This window comes from Equus przewalskii, chromosome 30, assembly GCF_037783145.1.
Source record: "Equus przewalskii isolate Varuska chromosome 30, EquPr2, whole genome shotgun sequence".
Lineage (NCBI taxonomy): Eukaryota > Metazoa > Chordata > Mammalia > Perissodactyla > Equidae > Equus > Equus przewalskii.
Window position 1 is genome coordinate 1,730,029 of NC_091860.1, and position 24,696 is coordinate 1,754,724.

Sequence of the window (24,696 nt, forward strand, 5' to 3'; positions counted from 1 at the left end):
TTCCTACCTCAACCTGGAACAACCTGCCTTTCAAACATTCTGCTTCTGGGGGAAACAGAGAAAAAGGGAATGCCGTGGCCTCTCGGGCCACCTCAGACACAGGGAAATGTGATACGTAACTAACGATAAAATCTGAGATGCAACCACCGAGGCAGAGGCCTCTGCATTCAACCGCGTCTGCCAAGCTCGGAGAGACAGGTAATAGGCAGCAGATGGACAGATGTGCATTCAGAAAAGCTTCACTGAAGATCCAAATCCACGTGCCTCGGATTCCAGCCATCGCACATCTGCTGCCCGGTTTAGTATCACCTGAATTAAAACATTCACAAGACTAAAGTGCCCACACAACCCATTCCATTCCGAAGCCAAATCAATAATGAGGCAGGCAGCCTCGCACAACAGAAGCCCAGCCAGGATTCTTCCTGGTTCTGCCTCAGGCTCCGATCCAGGCAGCATGGACACAGAGCTGCAGAGGCAGCGAGAGTGCACAGCCTCCTCCGTAACTAGCTGGTGAACGGCAACCGCAACTCTAGTTGTGAGCATGTGTGGGTGCAGCTGTGCGCACATCAGTGCAAACAATAACCAGTATCTTCTGCAAAATCGGAGGCACCGAGACGGGGGGAGCACGGGAGGAAAGCGCCGGGCTGCCACACTGCCGCACTGCACCGACGTCGCCACGTTAAGTCACCGTGACTACAGAGGAAAGCGAGGCCACGCTTGAGCGCGGCCTTTCAGGGTCACTGGGGCTTCCCAGTTTGTCAATCTAGTAAACAGTGCTCAGTATAAGATGCCACAATCCCTGCGCTCAGCACCAGTCCTGGTTCATCTCCTCTCAAGACCCAGGGAGCGAGGGAGAGCCGAGGGCTAAGGACAGCGGGCCGCCACTGCCTGCAGGGCCAGGCATGCCAGGCCTGTCGCCAGCGGGGGCCCGCGGTGCACTTGAGCCTCAGAGGCCCCAGCTGGCTCCGTCAGCAGCAGCCCCATGGAGGGCAGGTCCTTCCTCATGCTTTACGGGCAGTGAGGCAGAGCCTCTGGAAGATTCCTTGTGCTGGAGAAAAGCAGGGGGAACATCCACATTTACTCCATTTTCTTCCTACTGCAATCTTCCAGGTTTGGTGAAATTTGATTTTCAAGGCAGTACTTTTCTCAGCATTCCAAGAAATCCCAGGTCAACAATATATCCCTAATTTCTACTTTTAAATTCCAGTCACTGCACGTGACTATGTTGAAAACAGAACATGTTACTTGCCGGCAAGATGTAAGGAACTGCCCCAAGCGGAGACCAGTGCTACCCATGCTCGGCTCAGACTTCAGGGGCCTTTCGCTGGGAGGCACTGTCTCCACGCTGGAGAGTCCGGAGAGTGCCTTCAGACACAGCCGCGCAAAGGCCACTGGCTCCAGCAGAAGGGAGCAGTTACTTGGGGAGTTTTCGGTTGCACCAGGCCCTTCTCAAAACCCTCCAGGAAAAGTGTCCCCTTCCACATGCTCTTGTCAGCTGGGCCCCACATCACCCTTCTGAGAAGTTAAAGGGACACAGTTTCTGTTGGAAGTCACTGCCAACCTCCTCCCGCGCTCCCGGGTGCTACTCTTATCCCGGCACGATGATTTTGATAAGGAGGACTCAACAAGAAAGCCAGACGCAGGGAGAGGGCCCTCTGTCTGGGCACAGAGGCCCTGCACAAACGTGGCTGGCACTCTGCACACACCACCCGCTCCGGGGGCCCTTGGCACAGGGCCTGCTGGCCAGCTGGGGCGAAGGGCAAGGGGAAGCCCCTGAGGTTATGAAGGGCCAAGAGAAGGGATCAGACCTGCATTTTCACCAGATCCTTCCTTGAGGCTGCTGTGAAGAGCTTCCTCCACTGATGAAACCCTGCTTTCCACTTCTACCTCCCCACATTCATGGTCAGGTTCACCCCACTTTTCAAGAAGCAATCTTGAGAGTGAAAAGCTGTGTCTCGCCCTGGTTCACGTCTGCTCGCCACGCCACAGCTCCTGGCTGGGTTCCATGGTCCATTCCAGGTGAACAGCCTTTCAATAAACCTGTACCTAGCCAGCCCGGCCAAGTCTTCCCACAGACTCCGTGTGTTTTTCCTCTAGATACAGAACATAAACGGGAACGGCTTCTGCACTGAAGGAGAAAAGGCTCCAGATTACTGGGCTGCAAAACACGGTGTGAAGACCCTGGACCTGAGAGCCACCCTGAGCTGGCCTGGTCCCAACTTGACCACTAACAGCTGTGTGCCCTTGGGCAAGATGCTTAACTTCCTCTGTCTCAGACGTTGCCAGGAAAAGAGAATGCATGATTCCTACCCACGGATAGAAGAAGAAAAGGCAGTCAGAAAAGAAAATCATGTGTTCCACAGAATTCCCTATCTGTTCTACAGTATATGGTACAGTGTTTTTTGGGGGTTTTTTTTGAGGAAGATTAGCCCTGAGCTAACATCTGCCGCCAATCCTCCTCTTTTTGCTGAGGAAGACTGGCCCTGAGCTAACATCTGTGCCCGTCTTCCTCTACTTTATATGTGGGACTCCTACCACCGAATGGTGTGCCAAGCAGTGCCATGTCTGCACCCAGGATCTGAACCAGCGAACCCCAAGCCGCCGAAGCAGAACATGCAAACTTAATCGCTGCGCCACCGGGCCGGCCCCCAGTGTAGTACAGTGTTTTCCAAACTGTAAGCTGGACCCTTTCAGAGGCTATGAAATCAATTTAGAGGATCGTCACTCATCTTTTTAAAAAAAAATGAAATAAAACATAACAGAAAAGTTCAGAACACAATAAACAATATGGAGTGCCTAGGGATAAATACTGTTTCATGTGTTTTTATGAATATAAAATGTAGATTTGGATTCAGATGTAAAATGTACTTTCTTACTGTAAGTCACAGTCAAAACACTGGAAAGCCCCAAGTCTATTGGTAAAACACCAACAAGGTTATTACTAGAGAGAATGCCCAACTGCAAAGAGCCTGAAATATACCAGATTTTCCTTCACCTACTGATTAAAATCTTTGAAAAAGTCTATCACTTGAGAGAAAAAAGTAATTTAAAAGAATCCAAAATAAGCTACCCAATGCTGCTCTGTTTAGACATCCAATAAGCAGCTTTTACTAACGCAAATGTCAGCACCACGCACGTTCTCACACAGCAGTTTTGTAGATGCAGCTGGGACTCCGCGTCACTGACTACCTCCTGGGCTTTTGCCTTTCTCAGATGATCTGACGTGCAGACAAGACCTTAAGCCCAAAGAGGCTCATCATCACTGCATGATTCATAAGAGGAAAAATAAAGCAGTAAATAACCCAAATGTCCAGTAATAGGGGACTGAATAACTAGGTGGCAAATTTACCATATGGAAAACTTTGTAGCTACTAAAATAATAATAATTAAAAGTTTAACGCATTTGTAATTGGGGAAATACTTCTATTTATCATGCTAAGTGAAAAGGAAGATACAAAATACTATATGCAGTGTCACCACAATTATAAAGATTTGGGTTTTGTTGTTTTGGTGGTGGCGGGGGGTGGTTTTGTTTTAAATAAATCCAGCTTTTAAAAGTACTAGAAAAAGTATACATAAATGTTTGCAGTAGTTCTTTTATATAAGAGGCAAGTTATGCTCTTATGGGGCTTTCTCTCTCTCTTTTCTTCTTTATTTTTCTATATTTTCCAATTTTTCTCTAATGGGCATTCAAAATGTAATGAACGATATTACAAACTTTCCTTCTTAAGTACACCAATACCACAGAGTTTTCAATCTCACCATAAATTTCCAACCTCAAAGCACACAGACATTTACTCTAAAATGTTGGAAACCAGCAGTCACCGAGCCAGAAACGATGAAGGTTAGTGGGAAGTTGATATCAGGAAATGGGAAGACCAACGCTAAAAACTGAACGAGTAAAGGTGGGTTTCCTTACTTCTGAAGAGGAACACTGCTTCATTCTAAGATAAGCAGGGTTATGCTCGGTTTAAGGCGGACCCCCAAATTACTACTGATCTGATATGAACTGAAAAGCTATTTTGACGTCTGAGTAGGAGGGGAAAAGTCTGTATTTCATTTCTCATTTACGCAGCATTTAACCTAAAGGCATATGCAGAGACGAGCAAATGGTCTCGGTCACAGAACAAACGAAGTCACATAAATGGCTGCAGTCGCTCTGAATCTCAAATGCGGAATGCAGTCGAACTGCCACAGGAGGCTATCTTCAGCATCACTGCCGAGAGCTGCATCTTCAACAGTAAAACCACCATTTACCATCTTTTCTCTGACACTCAAGAGGACAAGTTCTACTTATTCCTTCAACTGCTCCCCATGTACATTAATTCATGTAGGAACACTGAGAAATTCAGTCTGATCTTGGCACACATTACTATTCGAACTACTAAAGAATAAAAAGAGAAAACAGTGTCTTATTAAATACTGCACTGTAATACAAAGTTGAAGTAAAATTATGAGTGAAAGAGACTGGCAGAGGGTACTGCCAGGCCTGATGTCACTGCCATTCAAGCCACCGCGGCGTGGACGCAGGTGTACCAGAGGGCACTGCCTGCTGGCTTGGGGTGAGAGTGGGAAGGAGAAGGTGTGCACTGACCCCTCCCCCTGCCCCGGCCACTCCCGCAGTGGGTCCGTAACCACACAGGCAGGCAGCAACCTCGCAGCTCTTGGCGGGAAAGACAAGAGCCCAAGCTTGTCCCCAGGTAACAGGTCCAGCCTCGGGCTGATCCAGTAACTATGAGAGGCTAGTCTCAGGAAGCTCCTAGGTATGTCTGTGTCCATTCTCAACCCACACAATAAAATGTCATTTCTTAAATCTAACCACCTCTGTTGAGTGTCATATAGAATTGACCCTCATGAAAGGGCCAAAGAAAGAGGAACCAAATCAAAGAAAACTTGCTGGGAAAGCAGTCTGTTTTCCATGGCCTTTAGTCTGGCTGTACTCTGACATCAAAAACATCTTGTGTTAATCACTAATTTAATCATCTAGCTATTTTAAGAAGAAATGGGAAATTACCAACTCAATTCTGAGTCTGAGGCACTTGGTAACACTTACAATTTCCCAAGTACACACACAAACACTAAGAATATCCAGCTCTGAGCCTGCCAAGCAAGATAACAACACCGGGGCCACCAATCCGTGACAGAGCAAACCACTTTTCTTCTTTCCTTGTCTCAACTTCACATTCACTTTCGTACAGGGCAGGAGAAGCAGGGGAGAAGATGATTTCACAATCTATATAAACGCACGTGCTAATTCTGGGTCGTCTTCCAGTCCTTGTCAATAGTACCCCTACGATGGGAAATGCATGTTTATTCTGCATCCCACTTTTTTAAAAAAAAATACTAATCTGCATGAAGTATAAAATTTATTTGGTGTGAATGCACAATGAATAGGTAAACTTGAAAAAAAGAAAGAAACTGGAGATCATAAGTGCAAGAAGCATTTTTAATAAATAAATGGAGGTTTAATTTTAAAACCAAAGGATTTTACAGCTGATTCCCCCGACCCCCACCCCCGGCCTTTTTTTTTAGCAAAGGAATAGAGTCCTGAAGGAAGTAACCTCTGAGGTCACAGGTCACGGGACTAGAACACAGAGCCCTGGCTTCCAGCCCACTGCTCTATCACACCAGGCTCCCTCCAGCAACACAATCTGCTTTAGACAAGAAATTTGACTTCATGCATTGAATAGTGTCATTCTCCAAAACAGAGGACAGACAGAAAATGACAAAATTAAGTAAAAAAATCTCCTATTGTATTTAAATACATATCTCTTATTAACAAATACTGACTTACAAAATGCAGAAAACAAACAAAAACCTCCCAGGAATACCACCCCTCCCCGGAATGCTCCATCTCCAACACTCAGAATTTAAAGAGGCAGCTCTGGAACCAGGTAATCCTGACAAGATACACCTCCCAACACACCAACAGCCCCAACGCAGCAACCTTTCACAGAATAATCTCCGACAAAGAGAAATGGCAAGCAATAGGATATATTGGAGTATATGAGGAAGCCATTTGGTTCAACCTAATTCGGCCTGACTTTGTTTTTCCAAAAGGGCCTGACCGTGGCGTGGCATTGAGTATGCATTGTATACCTGCTTTAGACATTCCCTATGGCAAGAACAAAGGCCCTTGAGATAAAGGTGAAACTTCCCTCCCCCTCCCAACGTTGGCATTTCCTTAAGGATTAAAACATCTTTCCTTAGGCTAGGAACTGATTGCTGCTCACCTGTGACCACCCAGCTCGAGACAATAGACTTGCTTCCTGCTGCACCCTCGAGATAAGAGACCCACTACGTGCTGTGTCCATCAAATGCTGTGCTGACAGGGCAATCTTGTGACTATTGTGGGAGGGACATTTCAATCATATGTGAAACATCCTCTTTGAGGGTATATAACCACCCTGTGTACCCCTGCTTCTTTGGAGTGCTCCCTTCCTATGTGGAAGGACTTTCCCAGGCCATGGTCCTCACATTCTAGCTCAGAATAAACTCACCCAAATTTTCATTTATAGATTGGTTATGGATTATTTTCATCGACACCTGTTTATCTCAGTCAACTCAAGAAGCCTGGGACTCCCAGGCTGTTCCTTATCATCCGTCTTCTCAGCCCCAGAAGGCCCCACACAACTTCTAATGTCATCTCCCAACTCCCAAAACCCTTCCTTCTGGAAGCCATCCTCAGCAGAATGCCCTATACCCTCCACACTCAGGGTTCCTGCTGCTCCCTGCTCTAACTGAGGACACTGATGTGGATCAAGGCTGCCCCAGGGAGAGAAGTCCAAGGTGTCCTGGCCTACATGCCAATCTATGTGACCCGATTTGTATCTAAAGTTATACGACCACCCAATAACCAGACCCCACCTGCATTGAGACCATTTCAATGATTTTTTACGTCATCTTTCCTTTGTCTAATAAAAATAAGTCATGTACCCACGCCTTAGAAATTTAGCCCTAATGCTAAACACATTGCAGCCCATCATTGCCCATGGGTCCTGCCCCCATGCATGCAGCTCTCACTGCCCATGGGTCCTGTCCCCATGCATGCAGCCCTTCACTGCCCATGGGTCCTGCCCCATGCCTGCGCCCTTCACTGCCCATGGGTCCTGCCCCATGCCTGCGCCCTTCACTGCCCATGGGTCCTGCCCCATGCATGCAGCTCTCACTGCCCGTGGGTCCTGTCCTTATGCTGCAGCCCTTCACTGCCCATGGGTCCTGTCCCCATGCATGCAGCCCTTCACTGCCCATGGGTCCTGCCCCCATGCATGCAGCTCTCACTGCCCATGGGTCCTGTCCCCATGCATGCAGCCCTTCACTGCCCATGGGTCCTGCCCCATGCCTGCGCCCTTCACTGCCCAGGGTCCTGCCCCATGCCTGCACCCTTCACTGCCCATGGGTCCTGCCCCATGCATGCAGCTCTCACTGCCCGTGGGTCCTGTCCTTATGCTGCAGCCCATCACTGCCCATGGGTCCTGCCCCATGCATGCAGCCCTTCACTGCCCGTGGGTCCTGTCCCCATGCCTGCAGCCCTTCACTGCCCGTGGGTCCTGCCCCATGCATGCAGCCCTTCACTGCCCGTGGGTCCTGCCCCATGCCTGCAGCCCTTCACTGCCCGTGGGTCCTGTCCCCATGCATGCAGCCCTTCACTGCCCATGGGTCCTGCCCCCATGCATGCAGCTCTCACTGCCCATGGGTCCTGTCCCCATGCATGCAGCCCTTCACTGCCCATGGGTCCTGCCCCATGCCTGCGCCCTTCACTGCCCATGGGTCCTGCCCCCATGCCTGCAGCCCTTCACTGCCCATGGGTCCTGCCCCATGCCTGCGCCCTTCACTGCCCATGGGTCCTGCCCCCATGCATGCAGCTCTCACTGCCCATGGGTCCTGCCCCATGCCTGCAGCCCTTCACTGCCCATGGGTCCTGCCCCCATGCATGCAGATCTCACTGCCCATGGGTCCTGTCCCCATGCATGCAGCTCTCACTGCCCATGGGTCCTGTCCCCATGCATGCAGCCCTTCACTGCCCATGGGTCCTGCCCCCATGCATGCAGCTCTCACTGCCCATGGGTCCTGTCCCCATGCATGCAGCCCTTCACTGCCCATGGGTCCTGCCCCCATGCATGCAGCCCTTCACTGCCCATGGATCCTGCCCCCATGCATGCAGCTCTCACTGCCCGTGGGTCCTGTCCCCATGCCTGCAGCCCTTCACTGCCCGTGGGTCCTGCCCCATGCATGCAGCTCTCACTGCCCGTGGGTCCTGTCCCCATGCCTGCAGCCCTTCACTGCCCGTGGGTCCTGTCCCCATGCCTGCGCCCTTCACTGCCCGTGGGTCCTGCCCCATGCATGCAGCCCTTCACTGCCCGTGGGTCCTGTCCCCATGCTGCAGCCCTCCACTGCCCATGAGTCCTGTCCCCATGCCTGTAGCTCTTCACTGCCCGTGGGTCCTGCCCCATGCTATTCTCTGAATAAAGGAGCACTACTACCAGACCTTGAGTCCCAGAAATCTTTCTTTTGACTCCTTGGCTTGCCAAGCCCACATCAGACACCAACGCCCTACACCAGCTGGGGTTCTTCTCTCAAACCTCACTGCCACATTCACCTCAACTCCTCCCCTCCCCACGAGACCTGCCCCTCATCGCTGGCTCTCCCATGCTACTTCGTCATCATTCTCAGTGATTTAAACAATTAGGTAAGCGATCCTCCCACTGCTCTGCCTTCTACTTCCTTGACCTCCTGTCCTCCAGGATCATGTCCTCACCCTACTCTGGTCACCTGCCCCCACGGTCACACATCCCAGACCTTGTCAACAATAATGACACTCCCTCATCTCAAAGCCAAGCAGTCCCCTTCCAACCATGATCTCCTACCTTCCCAGCTCACTCCCTCTGGGATCCCAAGCCCATCAATCCTTTAACCCATCAAGACCATATACACCGCTACCTTTTTGCTACCTCACCCCTTCTATGTTCTCACTTCCCTCCTCATCCAACTCAGAGCTGATGACTCATCATTATAACAGCTCCCTGGCCACCATGCTCCTCCATCCCTCTGTAGAACTCTCTGGTAAACCCCAGAGCAGGTTAAAGCCAACTTTTCAGCTCCTCCACATCTGCCCCAGCAGCTGTACCCAGCTGGAGGAGAAAACACAGTCACGTGACTGGTCCCACTTTGAGCTCTTGACAACCCCTCAGGGGGACCCTTGGTGCCGCTAAGCAGCTCTTGTCTATTTGCATAGACCATGTCTACCCTCTCCTCCAACCTCCACCACCCCTGTCTCTCTCAACTTGCTGCCTCTGCACTGCCCCCACTCCGGCCTCCACTCTGCCTCCACATGCGTCTCTGTCCCCTGAACACATCTGCTCTCCAATTCCTACTAAGGTGCACTCCAGGCTCCTTCCCACGGCCAGCCGCCTCCCTCTGCAATCCCGCTCTCTCTCCTGCATCAGACATTTTCCTCTCACTGTGGGCTCCTTCCCATCAGCATAGACACACACAGTGATCATTCCCATTTTAAACATAACACAGCCACAACGCTCAGCCCAGGCTCCCCTCTCCACCCTCCTCTCCACTTCTCTGCTTCTCTCTCGGCAAGGCTCCTTAATGCTCCAATACCTCACCCTGGGTCTCTCTGGAAGCCTGTCCACTCAGGCTTTTGCCTCCACCACTCCACTGAACCAGCTCTTATCAAGATCACTGATGACCCCATGTTGCTAATGGCCAAATCTCAGTCCTTACCTTACTACAGGACAGTTGTTCACTCCCTCCTTCTTGAAACACTTCCCTCACCATGGAGAGACATGCACGCGCACGCACACACATACACAGACACACACATGCACCTCTCTCCCTCTCTCTCTCTGAGCTCCTACTACCACACTGGCAGCTCCTTTCATTCTCCCTCGCTTCTTCCTTGTGTCGGGGCTGCAGGACTCAGGACTTAGTCCTCACACCACAGACCTCCCCTCCACCTGCACTAGGCTGCCTGGTGATCTCAGCCACAAGACTCTCAACACCCTCACCATGCAAGGACTCCCAAGTGTTGTCCCAGCACTGACCTCTCTCCTGCAGCCCACACTGCCCATTCAACTACCCCCTGGACTATCTAAAACATCAATCAAACCAACTCTTCAAAGCCTGCTCCTTCCAGTCTTCCCCAGCTCACAAATGGCAACTCTGCTCCTCAAGAGTCAGGACTGGAAGCATGCTCGGCTCCCTGCTGCTTCTTACACCCACACATTCAGTACCTTAGCACATCCTGCCAGCTATCCCCAGGACCTAACCACTCCTTACCACCCACACTGCAACCACCAGCATCTCTCCCTGGTCTCCTCCTTCCGCCACTGACTCCTTTGTGGTCCACTCTCTCCACAGCAGGCAGAGGAATCCTGTCAAAACTGAATTTGGAGCATGTCTCCTCCAATCCTGCAATGCTACCGATCTCAGAGTACCACTGAGAAGGTCCTCACAACAGCCACGAGCTGGGACACGCTCCGCCCCCGGAGCCCCTCCAACCTCACCTCTCAAGGGTCCCCTGGTTCCCTCGGCTCTGCACACGGGCTGCCTGCTGCGCCTAAACCCACCAGGCACACACCCACTGTGCCTGCAGCTTCTTCCCCAGACAGCCGCACAACTCACTCCCTCACAACCTTCAGGCCCCTGCTCAAATGTCACCTTACACAAGAAGAACTTAATAACATCACTTTATAGAAGTATTATCATAATAGCACCTAAGACAGAGTGGTTATGAGTCAGGCACTGTTCTAAGAATGTTATGCATATTAACTTATTTAGTACAACTCATTTAATATTATCCTCATTTTACCAATAAGGAAACAGATGTGGAGAAGCTAAAGAGCTTGCCCAAAGTCCAACAGCTGGGAAGTGACGGAGGCCGCGTTCCAACCCAGCAGGTCTGGCTCCCAAGGTCCAGGTTCTCTTGCTTCCCACCCCCGACTTGTGCTTTCCTGCCTCTCTGGCTTCGGTGTTGGCGGCACGCTGTCTCCTCTCCCCATCTGCTTGCTCCCCTCTGATCCACGAGCCCCATGAAGGCAGGACCGTGCCTGCTTTCTTCACAGTTCTCCCTGAGCCCGGGCAGTGTCTAACGCCAAGCAGCTTCTTAGTAAGTACTTGTGGAGTGAAGAACGGCAGGATTCCGTCACACTGAGCCACCCACTTCCCTGCAAAGTTGTCATCAGATCTGCCACTGTACGGGACAGCCACGCCACAGTTAACACGAGGCCCCTGGTCGCCCGGGAGAAGTGCTCTCCGTTACTGGCTGCTGGAGCTGAGCACGGCAGCACAGGCGGGGCACAAGCGGCCTTCCCGGCGGGACACCAAGGGCAGCAGAATGCAGCACACACACTGCTTTATCAGAGGAGACACAGGAATAAACCCACACATTGTGATTAAAGGCACATCACTGGCTGCTGCCTGTGATTTCCTTATCAGTCTATTGCGGTTACAGACACATTTTCAATCAAATTACAGAGCAAGCACAAACAGCCAACCCTGTTAAACAGACGGAGCAAACCAGAGAGCAAAAATCACATGAAGCCCGAAAATTCCCCAAAGTGTCAGACGTGCTCACTATTTCTGGCATTTTGTGGCAGAAACACTACACTTGGGTTATTATTTATAAATCTTTCAAGCTAATGAAATGACACTGCTACTAAATAACACCTCAAACCTCTTGAAAGCTTATAATTAAGACTTTATTGATATTATTTTCAGTCTTGCCATATTTTTCTAAAGAAATGGAAGCGTGTAGGTAAAAATGCAGCAGTGTTAGAAATCACCATCATCACCGTCATCACCACCTTAGGACCAGAGTGATGTTCCCATCACCTGCTTTTAAGTATAAACAAACTCTCTCCGTCTTACCATGTTTTCACTAGTAAAGCTTTCTGTCTTTGTGAAACATCATTACATTTTAAAGCCCTGATTACAAAGCCACATGTTATTTTTAACTACAGTTTTTCTAGAATCCACACTAAAGCACCTTTCTTTAACCTAGGTGTATCAGTTTTTCAAAACCTGTATAATCAAATTTATGTAAGAACTGTCTTAGAAATTAACAGACATTGATTTTTAAGCTTAGAATTTATCTCATTTAAGATGTAATTTTGAAACTGTCAAGAAATGAAGAGACTGCAGCAATCCTCATCTCTCACCTGCCGCACGGGTAACCGTGAGCAGCCCTAGGGTAAGAGCCAGGGGCCGCCAGCCGGTTCCCACCACCATCAGCCTTCCAGGCTGCACGGGGCAGGGCAGAGCCAAGCCAGAAGGACCAGCACCATCAGCTTCCAGGCAGCACGGGGCAGGGCAGAGCCACAAGGACCAGCACCATCAGCCTTCCAGGCCGCACAGAGCAGGGCAGAGCCACAAGGACCAGCACCATCAGCCTTCCAGGCCGCACAGGGCAGGGCAGAGCCGCAAGGACCAGCACCATCAGCCTTCCAGGCCGCCGGGGCAGGGCAGAGCCACAAGGACCAGCACCATCAGCCTTCTAGGCCGCACGGGGCAGGGCAGAGCCACAAGGACCAGCCAGCACCGCCAGTCTCTTTCCTGTCCAGCAAGCTGGTGCCAAGGAGGCTGGATAGAAAAGGACCACCACTCTCCACCAACAGCGACCCGGCAAAGAAGAGAAGCCACTCATGAAAGACAATTTGGTATGATAGCTTATTGTAATTCCCACTCACGAATTTCGTTTTCAAAATGTACACTCTATGAGGCAAATATACAGAACCATGGTTTGACTAAAAGCAGGGAAAGGACAGACCTTGCACACACATGTTCTGGAGGTCAGTTAATTTAGGACAATTAAGTACTATTTAAATGAACTAAAACGTTCTATATTTAGGGGGGAAAATCCACATTTCCACTGAGCATGTTTGTCCAGGGCCTAAATCAGGGATAACACGTTCGGTATTTGTTGACATGTAAGGATTCTGAAGAGAAGCCTTCATCCCTCACTGACCTGTTCCTTCACCTCTCAGACAATAATAAATAACAGTGTCATCCTGTGGAATCGAACACTTTGTATCATTTGAAAAAAGTCCAAAGAGCCATCATTTCCCTCTACCTTTTCTGCTGATCAGCTACCAATCAACAGAGACCAATATCCAAAAAACAAATGTATTTTAGAAGTCTATAGCACAGTCCAAGTCCCAAATTTTCCGTGTTTAAGCCTCCCATGGGACAAATAACCACAAAATATTTTAGGATGTGGAGGGGACTTCCTGGTTATTTTTTAATATGGCTTCCCAAAGATCTTTTCTTATGAGAGTAAAGACTGCTAAATAAACTCATAAAATATAAAACAGTTGGAAGTAAAAGTGCCTACTGTTTGTGACTTACTCTAAAATGGTTCAGAAAAATAATGGTATGTAAGAAAGAAAAAGAATAATAAAGAAATATGGCAAATGTTAATACTGGTGCCAAGGGGTGATGACAGTTCTTCCATTCCAGCTTTCCTTCAAAAGGAGATTGTTTACAAATAAAACGGTAAACAACACGTATCTGCAAGTTAACTACACAAAAGTTATTTCAGACATGAACTGTTTCCCACACACACTCCCCCTGTTCTTTCCTCTGGTTTCCACCCTAACTACGTCCTTTCCTCAGCGAGCTGCTGGGGAAAGCAGTCTTTCAGCTAGAGCCACTGCCCCAAGGACCCTCAAACCATGGCTTCTGTCTCCTTTCAACGCAAACTGTTCTCCCCAAAGTCATCAATGACCCCTTGCTCCCACACCTGCCAACACACCTTAGCTCTCACCATGCTCCATCTTTTCTGGTCAGGATGCGCATGAACTCCTGCTTCTATGCTTAGACTCTCCAAACAGTTTTCCTCCTCCGACCCTTGCAATTGCTGTTCCATATGTGATTCACATTTTGCCGCAACTCCTACCAATTCCTTGTGCATTGCCTTGAGAAGGATCTTGAGGATCCCACAGGCTTGGTGGGAAGGAGTGATAACCGTTCAGAGATGTCTGCTGTGGGTAGAAAGTGTTCTGGAAGTAGGAGTCAAGGAGCAGCAGCATGCCTCCTGCTTGACCTGGAATTCCACTTCCTGCTCTAGAAACTCTCCAAGGGTAAACTCATTTCCTCCTACAATTTCAGCTATTTCTTTCGAATATCTGCCAAATTGTATCTTTTCAAGCACGCTCCTCCACTGACTTCCACACCTATGCTGCTGACCACCCACAGGCAGTTCCCATTTACTGGCGCAAGGGCATGAACTCACCTGCCAGCAAAATGCACTTTTTTCCATAACCCCAAACTGACTTAAAGGACCACAGGTCACCTAGTTGTCTAAGCACAAATTCTAAAACTTCCCTGCTCTCTGCTGTTTCCTTACCCCTCGTACATCCAAAGCCAGTCAACTTCCTAGTTAACTGTATTTAGAAGCTCCTTTCTCATTTCCATCATTATTTCCAGCACCTGAATTTCAGTCCTCATCACGTCACCTGGACTACTGCAATATCCTCCTAGCACGTCTCTCTACCTCATATCTCCTCCATCACCAAATCCATTCTGCACACTGCTTTATTAGGATTATCTTTTAAAAATACAAATCTAACTTAATTCGTAAAAATTTTGAAACAAAAATATATGAAATGAAGGGGTAAAATAACACAGAATCAGATCATGACCCCATCCGGCAGATCTCCAGTAGTTTCTCACAACCCATCAGCAGTGGGGCTGAGGCCTCCCTTCAGCCCCTCCTACTCTCATTATTACATACCCTGCATATGCCAAACACGACAATGTCTTCTCTTCCCAAAAACACTGTTTTACACTTCCGTATTTTGAACGGGTTTTCCCTTGGCTAAAAAGTCCCTGTCCACGCAGCTCCTATCTGTCTTTCAAAGCGATGTTCAATGGGGCCAGCCTGGTGGCAGAGTGGTTAAGTTTGCGCACTCCGCTTTGGTGGCCCAGGGTTCACAGGTTTGGATCCCCGGCGCAGACCTAGCCCAACTTGTCAAGCCATGCTGTGGCAGCATCCGGCATACAAAATAAAGGAAGACTGGCAGAGATGTTAGCTCAGGGATGACCTTCCTCTCACACAGAGAAAACTATGTTCAAACGCCCAGTCCTGTAGGCAGACTTTCCTAATGTGCACCAAAGCACCATCTATCCAGGCAATTTATATATGTCTCTGGTCACATTTCACCATCTTCTAGTTATAAAGCCATCACTCTCACCACATTATGAGCATATAAACGATGGCTAATCAACTGTGAATTAACTTTACGTCCCTTTAATGACTCACATTGCTTTTGCTTCAAAGTTCTAAGTTTAACATCCAAGGTAGGCTACCTATAATGTGTTGCTATTTATTTCTACTACCTATATACCTATACCTTCCACTTCCACCAAATTAATGTACTTATTCATGACCCACCCCCAAGCGGCCAGCAAACTTTTTCCAAACGGTCTAGAGAGGAAATTTTTTAGGCTTTGTGGGCTAGAGGTTCTCCACAGCAAGTGCTCACTCTGCACTGCAGAAGAGAAGCAGCGAAGAGCAGACGTAAATGATGGGTGTGGCTTCGCGCCAATGACATTTTATTTACGAAAGCAGGCATCCAGCAGCACAGCCTGCACTACTCTAGACTCCTTTCACCTCAGGTTCCTCCACTATGTTCTCCTAGGCTGGAAAGCCGCCCTTCTCTCTTCTGTACACCTGCCTAAGTGCTCTTCTGCTGACACCCACCTCTGACCTAGTGCCTCTCTTCAGAGACCTTAGAGGGTGCTCCTTCCTGTACACGTCATCAGCACTTAACCTCAACAGCTCGCCCCACAGTCAGCCTCTGCCATCCAGAATTCTTAGTTATCTACGAACATAAGAGCCACTTCTCCAGCTTACCACCGTAAGCCCTTGAAGGACAACAAGCTATAAGTGCAGGGTCTGCACAGGCCCCAACCCAGCACATGCCCTTCCGTATCAGGAGCAGCAGCAGCATCAGCGCCCCGTGCGAGTCATGCGGGCTAGGCAACGTCTCCACCCCACGTGTTACGGAACTTTCACGTTGCTTTATTCAGACTTTTAATCTAATATTCAAAATCTAGTTTCTTTACAATTATTTCATCCTTTTATGTTTTGTATCTAAAACTATAAATGTAAACTTTCTCTTTCATACTTTCCTTTATAAGCTTGGGTATTTTCTTAAGTATGATCATGTTAAATCTTAAGGCCAAGTTTGTTTTCCAGAGAAACACAGTTTCTTTGATTTTACGATAAGTCAAAAGGTAATTAGTTTCATTAACTGAAATTAACTTTATTAAAGGCATCTATACCTTAAAATGAGATAACCAATATTAGCTCTTATCAAGGTTATGCTAAAAATCTACTGCTTTTTTCCATTTAAAAGGTCAATTTTCTAAGCTAAAGTCCTATTAATAGAACACTGAAATTAAGAAAACAAGAAGTGTATACAATGCAGAGACACAGGAAAAGAAACTCTGTGTCACCAGCTAAGGCCACAAACACACAACATCTGGGAAAGCTCTTATTCTTCCTGTCACTGTCACCACCAAGGGGAAAGTAATTTCAAAAAAGACTGTTTCTGCTTCTTTGCTAACAATAGTTTAAAAGCCAACTTGTTCTCCACTGACAATGGCTCCATTTTGCAACATGGTAAAACAGGCTGCATTGAGAACAGGCCAAACACCTGTGGGCCACAGACTCCCCCTCACGCCAGCCCAGCGCAGCCTCACCCACAGCGCTCCCTCCAGGAAAGGTGTGCCAAGAGCAGGGCTAGGAGAACAAAAGAGGGGTTTACGGAATAGTGCTTTTTCTCAGACTATTTCATAACTGTAGCACTTGGAAATCAGAATTCAGTTCCTGTATTAAATTTCTACCACTAGATTTTATGTCCCTTTACAAGAACTTTTATGGAATTGACATCTTCAGAAATTTTACATTTCAAGCAATTTAAGCATAATTTTAACATATCGCTTTCTCTAATAAGAGGAGGAAAAAAAGGAAAATTCCCCTGCCTGTCACAACATCTATCATCTTTGATTTTCTATTACAGGCCCAGTCTCAAGTAAATAATCTATATGCATGTTATTCATTCCATTCTAGTTGCCTAAGAAACTCCATTCTTATATTTCTAGCAAATTCGGTCTTCTCAGGAAGGTGCTGCTAACAATACACAATGAACTCTGGGTTGGCAATCACAATACTCTTGGCTGGAGAAAAATCACACAATTTCTCAATGCGTCTATCCCACAGCTATACAATAGAAACAAGAGACCCTATCCTTAAACAGCTTCACAGGAACACAAAACAAAAGGATGTATAAAAAGAGATGTCTTAAAATAGCAATGCTGCGGCTGGCCCTGTGGCAGAGTGGTTAAGTTAACACGCTCCATCCACTTTGGCGGCCCAGGAGTCACAGGTTTGGATCCCAGGGGCAGACCTACACACCACTTGTCAAGCCATGCTGTGGTGGCATCCTACATACAAAACAGAGGAAGATCAGCACAGATGTTAGCTCAGGGACAATCTTCCTCACTAAAAAAAATAGCAATGCTACGTGAAAATCTAGACATATTTAAGTTAGTCTCTCTACTAGCATAGTTAACAAGTGCATTAACAAATGTATGTAACATTTATCAGAAGTAAAGATATCTGGGGACAGAGTCCCACTGTGCTCAATTATGCGCCATTCTGCTTTGGAATCTGCTTCAGGCTCCATATTTCTGCTGCCCAGGGTCTCTATTTCTACAAGCTGGAAGTCTTTTTTTTCGAAGCCTTTTCTTTTTCTTCCCGCAGAGCAATCACCACTACTGGAGATATTCCAAGCTTCAAATGTTCAAAACCTGGATGCCACGAACAAGGGTCTAAAACACGGTATGAGGTGCACTCGGAAACCTCAAAGCTTATTCTGGGACATCTAGGAAAGAGTCACCTGTAGGAGGGCAGGGGGCACCCAGCCCCAGGCTGTTTTTCTGAGTAAAGTTTCATGGGAACACAGCCTGGCACCTTCATTTCCATCTAGTCTATGGGTGCTTCTGCAGGACTGTGGCAGAGCTGAGCAGGTGAGAAAGAGACCATGTGACCCCTTCCAAGCAACTTCTGCTGACCCTGGTCTAGAGCTAAGGAAAAAGGCCAAGGCTGGACACTGTTTGAGAATCATCTGGATACAGGGACTGCAGACGTCACTTCCCAGGAAAAGAAGAAAGTCGAAGGTAAACTACCTTCTAAGTGGTGTGTATGAAAAGAGAGGCAGAGGCCATCCCAGAGGCTTCTGAAGCAGTTCCACACTCTCCTTATTCCCGACTCCCACCATCACCCTTGCACAGCCACTCCCTTCCAAGCAAAAAGTAAGCATGTGGGGGCCGGCCCCGTGGCCAAGCGGCTAAGTTCGCGTGCTCTGCTTCGGCGGTCCAGGGTTTCGCCAGTTCAGATCCTGGGTGCAGACATGGCACCGCTCATCAGGTTGTGTTGAGGCAGCATCCCACATGCCACAACCAAAAGGACCCACAACTGAAAATATACAACTACGTACCAGGGGGCTTTGGCGAGAAGAAGGAAAAATAAAATCTTCAAAAAAAAAAGTATCTTAGTTCTAACAGCTGGTAAGAAACATCTCAGAAACAGAGAATAATCACATTTAGCTTTTTGACAACAGTTGTTTCTTAAGGAAAAAAAAAAGGCAATACTATTCCATCCTTTTCATCCATGTAAGGAAGAAATACAGGGACACATCATTTATTCAAGAGTCTCTTACCCTGCGATGCTAATTATCTTAAAAATTTTCAAATACCCAAAAGTGTTTGAAAGGTATTTATATAACACAACTATCTGCTTTTTAAAAAACCCATGCACTTTGCTCATATAAGAACCCTTTTTGTCCTCACTCCCTATCAATTTACCTTTCCTTTAGACACAATTTATAACAACACAGATAAGGTGTATGTTGATATCTTTTGAGCCAAGTCTGTTTGGTTCCAAAGGAGTAAAAACTTTTAGTATGAGCATATGCACAATGCTTATGAGAATGTATGAAATGAAAAACAACAGAAAAATTCCATAAATATAATTTCAACCACGTAAAGGAATATATTAGAAGAAACAAACTGGAAGGAAACACACAAAATGTTAAAAGTGACTATCTCTGGGGCGGGATTCAGAGTGAATATTTGTTTTCTTCTTTATATTTGTATCCAATTTTTCAAATTCTATGGTGAGTATTTATTATTGCTATAAACAGAAACAAAGTTAATTTTTCAAGGTCAGAGCAAATAGTTCCACTGTTCTCAGCCAAAGCTGCAGACCATTCTGTATTGCAGCACGGTTAAATAACTGATGAATCAGCAAGAAGTAGATCTTGTGTGTAAAAGATTCTGCATTAGAAAACAAGTTAGCCATCGTGCGCACCACACATTTGCTTAACTTCAGAACTGAAAGGGACGTTAGAGATCACTGGGTCCAACCTGCTTTACAGATGGACAAACTGAGGCCTAAAAGCTTAAGTGCTTTCCCAAGAACTTACCAATTAGTGTGCTTTTGACTACATCATATTATAAAGATTTCCATCAAATACAGTTAAAATTAAAAGTTCCAAGCATTTAAAGTGTCACGTTTTAATTCTTAAGAAAAGTCGTATGTATGCAATTCACTTCATCCCCCAATTACACCAATTAATAAGACATTTCTCATTATTTCTGAGTGGTTACAAAAATAAACGGCTTCTTCCTCAGTGTCTCTCTAAGCTTCAGTGCATACTACTTTGCCTCTACCGCCAGACTGCCCGTATTTGTTGTTGGAGCCCCGAACAGCACCTGTGCCATTTTCCCAGCGAGGTAAAGACACAGTCATTTGTTTCAATGCTAAATCACACTTTCTTTTCCTTCTCGGCAAAACTGGACCTGTGGACACTGAGAGAGGTCTGGATTTTGTAATCCCACTCTACAACCTTTACTGGCATTTGTTTCCACCACACACCCCTTCCACACACACACTTTTCCTGTTGCTAGTGCATGTGTAATACGTGGAGCCACACAGTGCTCTGAGTTCATGGTTCAGTTACAGACAGGCATACTTGCCAAAGATTAAGAATTACAGCAGCATCTCTGCAGAGACACGAGGGCAGCCCAGGGTATTCTCAAACCTCTGAATTCTGAGCACCTATGTAAGGAGAAGCAGGAAATCCCACAGGGTTATTTTAAACAGTTGTCTCAACAAGTTCAGACAATATTCTATCACAGGGAACAGTTACGAATTCCTGAGACACTCTTTAGAGGCTTGACAATGAACTAGAAATTTGCCCTAACCAAGGTTATACATCAAGCAATGTTTTCATGAATACCCTTAAGAATTTAAAGAAAACTGGAATCACAAAACTAACTTGAGCAGGAAAGAATTTTTTAAGATCATCCAGTTTAATTCCTTCCATTCGCAGATGCCCAGAAGGCACCTGACACCAGCCTCAGGTCATTTGGCCAGTGGGTAACAAGGCGGGAGCAGGGACCAAGGCTCCTGTATACCAGCCCAGCACTTTATCTTCCATGTGTGCAGCCTGGAGATCCCAGAAATCCAGTTTCCAAAGGCAAGGATACAAGGTAGACTGCAGTCGGGAGGACCAGTTCCTGACAGGTAAGGAAGAGCAGCACGCTGCTCACACAGGTGCAGCCGGCAAGCAGCTCTATCTGTCACTGGGGGATTTCCTCTTCTCCTGCTTCTGGTTAGGGGCAGAAGTGTGGGAACGCAGGAGCCTCAGGCTCCCGGAAAGTCAAAGAAGGACACTCAGAAGGTGACTGAGGCCTTTCCTGGTCACAGAAGACCCTTCAGAGAGCCTCTCTGCTTCTCCCTCCAGGGAACTAAAACCAAATCAGGCAGGTGATGGGACTTTGACACCTAAGAACTTTCTACTTCTGAAAATTTCCACACTGACCCAGGCACTGTCGTGTGTTGCTGGTGGGAAATGTAAACTTCTATAGCAGGCAATTTGGAAATACCTATCCAATTAAAAATGCGTATACCACTGCCACCTCCAGGAGGATGGAGTAGACGTATTTTTCCCTACTCCTTCTGCTAAATACAATTAAAATTCCTGGACACTGCACAGAAAACAATCATAAGACGGAATGGTAGAGAGAACAGAGCATACTTGCTAGGGACATCAGGATCAGAGGACAACATGTGGTGAGTTCCATGGGTTTTCTTTTTACCTCATTTATCTCAGACTTGAAAATGAAGAAGCAGGCAGGTGGAAAGCATGAATGAATCCAGACCAAAAGAAGGCCCTGTCCTCTCTAGCCAAAAGAACAGAAAGAGGCAGCCTGTCTAGCAGGATAGAAAATTTTAGACAATAAGCACTCTACTCCAGACAAACAGCACAGAAAAGACCACAGCCCCAGCTCCACCCACACCAACACAGGCTAAGTGTGGAGCCCAAATGTCTACCCTTGAGGAGCAATCAGGAAAAGCCCCAACACTCCCACCAAGGTAGGGTCAGAGACAGCCCAGTAGGGAACCAGCTGGGGCTTTCATTCTCCACTGGCCAGTGATGAGACACCCCCCCAACACCAGCAGTAACAAAGAGACCCCCACCCCAGCCCTTAGATGTCAACAGAACCTGAACTTCTGCCTCCATCGGGCAGTAATAACAAGGCAGTGCCCTTCCATCCCTTGCCAGCGCAGTGGCATAAGACAGTTGCAAGAGAAGGTTTAAGCAATACCCAAGGTCTTATAATATAATAGGAAAATGATCAGATTTCAATCAAAAAGTCACTCATCATACCAAGAAGCTACAAAATCTCAAACTGAATGAAAAAAAAAAAAATACATGACAACACTAAGATGACAGAGATGTTAGAATTATCTGACAAAGATTTTAAAGCAGCCATGATGAAACTCTTCAATGAACAATTACAAACGCACTTAAAACAAATGAAAAAATAGCAAGTCACAGCACAGAAAAAGAGTCTCAAAAAGAAACAGACAATATAAAGAAGAACCAAATGGAAATTTTAGAACTGAAAAACACAACAGCTAAGATAAAAAGCTCTGTAGATGGGCTCAGTCGCAGAACGGGGGGAACAGGGGAACCAGAGAACTGAAAAACGGAGCAAGAGAAATTGTCTAACCTCAACTACAGAGAGAGAGACTGGAATTTTCAAAAAACAGAGTCACAGGGACTTGTGAGATTGTGACAAAAGATCTAACATCCAATGTCATCGGAGTCCCAGAGGAGAAGAGATAGACAGCAGGACTTAAAAAGTGTTTGAATAATAGCTAAAAAGTTCCCAAATTTGGCAAGAAACATAAACCCACAGACTCAGGCTAAGCAAATCCCAAACAGAAAAAACCAAAGAAATCCACATTAATAATTCAACTAAAATTCTTGAAAGCAGCCAGAGAAAAATGATCCTATCCACAGGGAAACCTGCAGATTTCTCATCAGGAACTATGGAGGCCAGAACAAAGTGGCACGATCCTTTTCAGGGGTTTAAAGAACTGTCAACCCAGAATCCCATACTGGCAAAAACACCCTTCAGGAATGAAGACAGCATCAAGACATTCTCATGAAAACTAAGAGAGTGCTTCCAGCACACCTACCCTGAAAGAATCCTCAAGAAAGTTCTATAGAAAGGAAAGGACAAAAGGAGGAACCTTGGAACGTCAGGAAGGACAAAAGAATAGGGTATGAGAAAAGACGGGTAAATATAGAAGGCTTCCTTCTCATCTTGTTTTCTAAATGACATTTCCCAGTTGAAGCCCAACGTATAACACTGTCTGCTGTGGCTCTACACGTATGCAGGGGAAATATTTAACCCAATTACACAGCTCCCACATGCACCAAATGACTTTTTTGTACAAAGATATTCACTGAATAATATTAAAGATTGGAAACAACTTAAATGCCCATTAACAGAGGACTGGTTAAATAAATGATGATATAGTCATACAATAGAATATTACATAAACATCAAAGAGAATGAGTTAGAAAGTTACGTACTGATATAAAAAGAACTCTAGAATATGCTGCCACAGAGAATAAGCAGGACCAGGGCAGAGGGCGCTATATGAAGATCAACTTCACATCAAGTGAAGCCTGGTGAAGACACGCACGTTCACACCTACACGCCTGCAAAGGCGAGGGCTGTCTGTGGAGCTCCACGGCAGCTGGTAAGAGCGCCCGCCTCCAGGCAGGCAGTGGCATCTGGGGCCCGGAGGAGGCTGTGGAAGAGCCAGCACAATTCTCTACTTACTGTTTTCATTCTTTTCCATTTTGTTTGTTATCTATTCAGTATTATCTAATTTTCAAACTTCTTAAGACAAAGTGAAAAATTCCCAAGCTGAAGACAAGATCTAGGAGTCATCGGAAGCTCAGGGGAGCAGTAAGTACCGCCAGGTATTCACACTTAGTTAAACACTGCCACCGACTTTATGGCCAGCCCTGGGGGTCTAGTGGTTAAGATTCGGCACTTTCACCACCGAGGCCCGGGTTCGTGTCCGTCAAGGAGCCACACCACCCCTCTGTCAGGTGTCACACTGTGGTGGCTGCGTGTGGCTGTGATGCTGAAAGCTCTGCCACTGGGATTTCTAACACCAGCAGGGTCACCCATGGTGGACAGGTTGCAGTGGAGCTTCCAGACTAGACAGACCAGGAAGAGGAGCCTGGCCACCCACTCCCAAAGCACTGGCCATGAAGATCCTGTGAATGTCAGTGGAGCGTGTCTGACAGAGCGCGGAGGCGAGAGGAGCTCAGCTGTCCACAGGGCGCGAGGAGTCGCCTCAACAGCACTAAAAAGAGTCTATAACATTTGAAATCATCGAGCAAATTCCTGCTATATTCATATTTAGCTTCATAGAACAAGATATTTTTAATAGTCAAATAATTGAATTGAAAAGCATGCTATAATTGTTGAGCCGAAGGCCACGGCTAGGGGGAAAAAAGGTGATTTCATGTAATCAGGTCTTTGCCCGAAGACACACGGCAAATAGGACACAAGACCCTAAGATACTTTGGCATTTCAAACCTGGTTCCATCAAGTCACACCAAATATAAGAGTTTAAAAATGGATATTTTAAATTATGAACCTGTAAACCAGGTCACTGATAGAGAAGGGAAGGAAAAAACTCATTTTAAGTTTTCTGAAAATTCCATTTCATCAAATGAACAGAGATCAAAATTGCTGCCAGTCCTACAAAGGTAACAATTATCTGAGGATCTAGAAACAAGGAGGAAAATAGCAACATGTGGGCAAAAGCAAGGGCTCCTCCTTCAGTGCCCCCTCTGCCCCTCAGAATGTCCCGATCATCCCACAGTCCATCCCTGGAGCAAGGCCTGAGCCGAGGCGGGACAGGGGCTGACTGCCTCTGAGCAGCCCCCTGCAGGCCAACGGGAAACCCCTCAAACAAGTTCAGAGGTCAAGGGGGAAAGGGCAGCAGGGAAACCGCAGCTGACAAGGCGTGGAGAAGCAAGCGGCAGGGGCAGGAGACAAGCCCCAGAGCCGCTGTGACAAGGGAGCGGCGCCAGGCTCCTCGGAGCTGTCGCTTGGCACCCAAGGACAACCGTCCTGAAGAGCAGGGGCCACATGAGCACCGACAGATGGCGGACAGAGCCGCTGTGTGACTACCACATCCCAACACCACACACACCTTTCAAAACTCCCCCCTCCAACAGACCCGGTCCCAATTCCCCGCCTGACCCTCCACAAACCGCGCTGGGCTTCGGCCCA

At 47.1% G+C, this 24,696-nt stretch overlaps 1 protein-coding gene across 21 annotated transcripts in view; it reads right to left on the reverse strand.

The window, feature by feature from the left end:
• The window catches only part of CCNY (cyclin Y), a 318,347-nt gene that overhangs the window by 79,689 nt on the left and 213,962 nt on the right, over positions 1–24,696 (reverse strand). The window contains exons 1-2 of one of the 21 annotated variants that reach the window (XM_070601627.1): positions 9,736–10,201; positions 6,234–6,345 (exon numbers count right to left, since the gene is read on the reverse strand). The exons of 17 other annotated variants lie outside the window; for them this stretch is intronic. The gene's annotated coding sequence lies outside the window, so the exon portion shown is untranslated. Of the gene's footprint in view, positions 1–6,233; positions 6,346–9,735; positions 10,202–10,517; positions 10,637–13,762; positions 14,099–24,696 lie in introns of those variants that run through there. 3 more of the 21 variants (XM_070601625.1, XM_070601630.1, XM_070601626.1) reach the window with 3 other exon arrangements.